We start from the raw sequence: 6,648 nt of genomic DNA, 5'->3' as shown, positions 1-6,648 counted from the left end.
TAAGATGTGCACTGACCACCAGGGGAGTGCCACTCAACCAGAAGCCGGGATCACGGCTGGAAAGCACAGTGACAGCGTTAAGGATCCCTCAGGGGATGTCCACCTTTCTGGCTTAGGCCCACTCCCTGCAGGCTGGGCTGAGGAATGCTTCCCCGGCCCAGTGCACTAATGTCATGCACCAGGACTCTAGTATAACTATAAAATACAATATAAAATTTAAGAAGACTGACAAATTGAAAATGGTAGTGTAATCTACAGACCTCTCTAACGCCCCTGAGACAACAGTGCAGTGGGTTCCCAGCACAAATAGGGGCAGGAGCAGCATGATGCATGTGTTACCCCTGGGCTCTGATATGTACTCAGCCCCACAGTCATTTGGAAGTGGATGGATGAGACCACAACATCAGGATGGCCAGAGAGCATGTGTATAATGCACATGCCTCAGAAACGTCACATTACCTCAGCTTGAGTAAGTGGGTACCATTATGCAATCAACCAACAAATAGCTATTGAACACCTAAACTGCAGCATCAACTTGGTGTTACTGAGTCCGAAAGAGAAGTGATATGTCAAGGACCAATTGACCTCTCTGGGAAGACATGACTAACACACTTGTAACACTTATTGAACAAGCCAGGGTGTGATTAAGTTCTCAACCACATAGAGGAGTGCCTAGGAAAAAGGACAGTATTTTTTTAAGTGATAATTGCGCAGCATGGAGCACATGCAGAGGAAGCCTTGGGGAGTTGAGAGCTTTAAAAGAGGACCTTGAATGTCCTATAGATAGAAAACGTTAGATACACACTCCCAAAGAGGATAATGAGATGAGTCAGGAGAGATGGGGGGCAATAATGAGATATTATAGGATTGTCATTTAATAGACTTTCAGAAAATTATATTCCAGGAGCAAGAGAGGGATAAAGGAAAATGGCCTGTGCTGACAGATACCTTGGCTGCCCTGGCCTGGGAGAAATTCCTGAACTGTCATTTTGAGTTCAAGTTCTATTTTCTGTGTTAGTTTTTTCCTGCTTCAAACCTATTTACTTTCTAACTAAACTATGTGGAAAGAAACCACATTTAAATGATTCAACATATGTCACCCAGAACTACAGGGCCCTGTCGTTCCTTTTTAAAGAAAACCCCCATGGGAGTTCTATTTTTAGTGTGAGCAGATTTCCATTTCCACCAGGGCTCACTGGGGTGATCCTTTCCCTTCCCTCCTATGCAGGGAAGGAGCGGTTGGGATTTTAAAAGGCCTGCTGTGTTGCTGAGTGTCCTGGAAGAATGCAGCATTGTGGTGGCTCTGACTGAACCAATAATTTATGATCTGGAAACCCCAGCCATTGTGCCTCCTGTTTATCACAAACAAAGGGAGAGGCAGTGCCTTGTCTTTCTTCCTTGCGGTGATGTAGCACCCACCGATTATGACACGAGGAGGGAGAATTAAAAGCTGAAAGCCAGAAATTTTGCTAGCTTGAGTTAGAACATTACTCTGGAATTATCAATGTCATTACAGAGATTTCTAGTACAGTGGAACCTTGATTCTCAAACTTAATTCATTCTGAAAGCTGTTTGAGCAATGAGTTTTTTTTGAAAACTGAATCATTTTTCCCCAATAGAAATAATGTAAATTGAATTAGTCCATGGCAGACTCCTTCCATGTGTTGAACTTTCTTATATACAGTACATGTCTAAGCACTGTTTAATATGTAAATAAACACTTTAAAAAAAAAGGACATGAAATATAAATGAGAAGTTATGAAATGCACAGTAAAGAATGAAAATGTACATACACGTTAGAACTTACCCTTAATGTTGAGAGCTATTGATACCTGAATATGGAGAGGAGAGGTGGAGGGATGGAGGGATGTCATTGTTTGAAAGAGGAGTTCCCTTCCATTAAAAAAAAAAAAATCAGGAAGTTGTATTCTGGGCTTCTTTCTTTCTTTTGTCTCTTTGCTCCACTAGAACCTGCTTCAGGCTCACTGGGCCTCTGTCTCACTAATAACCTATCCAATTATTTTTGGTTTTGCCTGCGTTTTAACACTTGCCTGAAGTGAAACACTGCATTGCCATTGAACAAGTGCCCACAGTTTGCCACTTCTTTCTCAGGGTGATATTTCTCAATAAAACTTTGCATGGCTCCCCATTTGCCAAGCATGTCCTTGATTAGTGAAGTAGGAATACCCTGCCCTCCTACTCTGAAGAGAGCTCCTCAGTTGCCACCTGTTGCTGCTCCCTCTGAAGGTCTTGGCGTTCCTCCGTGGTCAGCTCAGTGCTGAGGTGCTCCACCAACTCCTCCACATCATCATCATCCACCTCCAAGCCCACACCCTAGCCCAGAGACACAGTGTCCTCCACAACAGACACAGCTCACGCTCAAAGCCCTTGTCTCTTTCAGCAACAGACTCCGGCCACAATGTCTTCCAGGCTGATTGCATGGTCCTGGAAGACACTTCCCCCATGCTTTGTCTATGAGCCCAAGCAAGTAAGAGTAATAAAATGTTTCTTCTAGAACCCCCTGAGGGTTAAATTGGTTCCAGAGGTCACCTCAAAACACCTCTGAAACAGTGCTTTTGTATAGAGTTTCTTAAAATTATAAATCACCTGCTGGTTCATGGGCTGGAAGAGAGTAGTTATGTTAAGTGGCAAGCAGCTAACGATGATGAAGCTGTACTCATCCACCAACTTGGTCTCCAAGCCTGGATGGTAGAAAGGAGCCTTGTCCATTACAGGAAGAGCCCCAAGAGGCTACTTTTTCGGAGGTATTCGTTTGCACTTGAAGAAATACTTAATGAATCCATTCAAAAAAGAAATGCCTGGTTACCTAGGCTTTGTTATTAGCCTTCCACATCACATTCAACTTGTTTTCCAAGACATTATTTCTCTTAAAAACTCACTGGTTTTCAGAATGGTGGGCCAGTAGATGCTTCAACTTAAAGTCCCACTCACATTCCCACACAACAATAACATCAGCCTATCCTTCAATGGCTTGTGTCCTGGCAATGGGTCCTCCTCCTGTGTGATGTAGGTTCTCTTTGGCATTTTCTTCCAGAAGAGGCCCATCTCATCACAATTGAACACTTGCTTGGGAACAAATCCCTTGGCCTCTATGTATTCTTGAAATTCTGTCAATAAAATGATCAGCAGCTACTTTGTTAGAACTGGCAGCCTCCCCACAGGTCACTACACTAGGAATGCCACTTCTTTTTATTTATTTATTTTTTAAATCAAAATGCCCCCTACTAGCCTTAAGCAAATCACATTCAGCACTCCTTCCAGGAGTTCATCATGCAGCATTTCACTTTTTCACATATAGTTCTTCCAAAATGCTATCACCAGCTAACCGCTTTTTGTTTATCCAAATCAACAAAAAAATGTATCTTTTTACTCTTCAATTGCCTGCAATCATTGTTTTGTGAGCACTTTCACACCCTTAGCAACATCAGCAGTCTTGATGGCCTCTTTATGTTTTAAAAATGTGCTACTTTTCAATTTCACTATGCTATACTCAGTAGCCAGATCAGATATGCAAATACCTCTATCATACTTTGCAATTATTTCTTTTTAAAGCTCTATTATTGTTCTCCCAATTTTCCTTTTCACTTTGCTGCTATCACTATCCTTCTTAGGACCCATGGTGACTTACTGCACATAATCAATAATAATAAGCAACAACAAAAGCAAAAAACAAAAACATGAAAATTTCATAGCACAATTACCTGAAATGTTAACAATATGAGGTTTCATGGTAAACTGACTCATATGCACACATTTTCTCCTTTGTTTGTTGCCTAAGAGATATGTTTCTGATCATACAGGTATCAGCATGAAAGGGCAGTTGGGTTGAGAACCACAGTTTTGTTCCACAACCAAGACATTTTTTTTGTGAACAACTTGGTAGAGAAGGGAGACATTTGAGAACCAGGGTTTGACTGTACTTACCCAACTCTGTTTCTTGGGGCCCAAGAAGATTAAACATCCCTACCCTTTGGCTGTGGGGTGGAGAGATTTGACTGCTTCTGGCCAGTGGACAGAAAAGATGTGTGTTAATCAGCAAAAAGCCCAATCACATTTCTTCAGTGTCTCTTCCCCTGCCTGTTGAACAAGAAGGTCACTTATTCCCATTGGTGCAGCTAGTAGTGGCACCCACCATCCTGTACCTGAATTATTATATGGAAGGCAGTTGTCCTGATGGATTTTCTGGACTCAGGAAATTCCATAAGCATGAAATACATTTTGTTTTGTTTAGTACTAAAGTTCCAGAATTCTTTGTTGTTGCAGTTTAACTTACCTACCCTAATAAAGGCTAACCAACATCTACAGAAGTCTCAAATACAGTTAAGCTTAGTTTAGGCTAGAAAAAAATTGAGTCCAAAGGGCAGCCTAGATTGATCCTACAAGCTCCACCGTGGGCTTCACTCATAGTTGAATCCCTTGGAATCTCACTTAGGCACAATCTACTTTAGACACAATCTAAATATAGTTTCTTCTCTCTGGATTAAATCAGAAAGTTAGAAGAGAGAGTGTTCAGAGTCACACTCCTAACAACAAACAGAGACAGCTGACAATTTACCAGCTTTGATGTTTTTGTTGCATTCTTGGTCTTGAATTAGACGAATTTATGGCATTCCCATTCTAATGATTAATTTTCTGAAATGTATTATACCTTGACATTAACTGTTTAATATCTTCTCTGTGACCCTGACCAACCTGAAATACCAAACATTTCCTAGAGAGAATACTTTGGGAAAAATATCAGGAGCATGGTATTGTTAAGAAGAAGCCAGTGCTAGCACATTAGTTTGAACATGCATCTCAGCTTCTTCCCACTGGCCCACAGCATTGGGTCTGAGTGTATGATAGACACAAAATGCCTAAAGGGCTGTAAGGCATCAGCTTCTTATTATCAAAGTTTTACAGTAGGAATTCATTATACAAACACATACATATAGCAGCCCTCTCTAGTAATACAAGCTTCATGTGTATTGGCCATAATCTCTTGGGGACTAATCTCTAAGGCTAGTCTACCTGCAATTACTAACTCCAGATATACAGAACTATAGATCTTTGATTGCCATTTTCTCTGCACATGTGACCACTGTTCATGAAGAGCAAAGTTCACAAATGGTGCCCAAGGGAGATCTTATGGAAGATAACAGGTCACAATGTGCTATTACCATTAGATGTTTATAACCCACATCTAGATGTTGCCAATCCACCTCTACAAGCTAATCAACTCATGTGGTTTCCCATGCATCATCTCTGTCACTTCTCTACATCTGAATCCAAGCAAGGAGGAAGTCACTAACAGAGAAACTATGGTGAATTTAATTTTCTAATTGGTTATGTTCTTGAATGGATACATTTCTTATGAAAAGTGTCTTAGAATTTAAGAAGTTGAATGCCCTGTGTTCTTGGCAAGCCCATCTTCTGAAATAGTATCTATTCTTGCTTATGAACACTGGATAGTGTTTATGTCTAGTAACTGAGAGTTTGGAGTGATATTGAGTAGAAGATAAATAAGGTTGATTGATACCAGGTAACTAAGCATAACCTCTAGGAGGGTCCCTTATCTCAGTGGCACAATGTTAAGTATCCTTGGCAAAGAGTCCAGTTGAATTGGGAAACTTTTACAAAGAAAGAATTCAGTGATGACGAATTCTTCCACAAATTGGGTGTAGTCTAGGCCCCTCTTTCTATTGCTCATAGCCACAGGAATAATCAGAACTCTGCAATAGTCATTTACAAAGTAGACTGTCAGATGCAATCCTGTGTGAGCCCAGTTAATAATAATGAATTTGTGGACAGGGTCCTTAATCTCAGCTACACCGTTCTCTACCACTTAGAGCAAATGGTAAGGCTGAAAGGATGGGCCTGCATCCATATTCTATTGTGTGCGCCCAGCTCAGTGGACCTGTGGGTGCCTCTTGTAGTTGTGCTCTGATTTTTAAGAGCAATATTCATCCAGTTTAAGAACAAATATACTATAATTCAGGACTTGCCTTGATCTAGACTTAGTGACATGCGAAATAAATAAATAAAGCAGTTACTAGTAAGATGCTCTTCTGCCTGATCTTCTGATTTTTACAAATAAATTATTATTTTATTTTCCTCCTAGACAATAAAACAAGACAAGGTTCTGCTGTAATAATTGAGGTGATCATCATCTGTGTCTTGCAGACTCAAGAATGCATATATTTGAGAAATCAGCATTTGTCACTGTTAAAAAACTTCCTTCTCATATGTGACAGTTAACAAACAATTACAAGTAATCACTTTAATCTCACATGGCAGACATGTTATTGGGGCCATGAAAAGAGGATTTAATCATTGTATTTTTGTTCTTTCAAGGCTTTGAAAGTGGAGTAATCTACTATTTCTGCTCCCACGGGTATAATATTGAAGCCTGACATTTTCTGTGAAAATACTGGGAGGAAGAATGATATGGAGGCAGAGGATACTCTATCAATGTGGTGCTTTTTCTTTAGGAATCCAGAACAATTGAGAGGCAGGTAAGCATGGAGGAATAGTTGGTGTTCCAATAATGTAATGTTGTTAAAGACCTAGTGATTCTTTCTTGCTTAAGTGATTCTGATATAAGAATCAATGGAAGAAAGCTGGTTTTGTGTGTGTGTGTGTGTGTGT

Source organism: Myotis myotis, unplaced genomic scaffold (genome assembly GCF_014108235.1).
Source record: "Myotis myotis isolate mMyoMyo1 unplaced genomic scaffold, mMyoMyo1.p scaffold_m19_p_9, whole genome shotgun sequence".
NCBI lineage: Eukaryota > Metazoa > Chordata > Mammalia > Chiroptera > Vespertilionidae > Myotis > Myotis myotis.
This window is presented reverse-complemented; position numbering follows the sequence as displayed.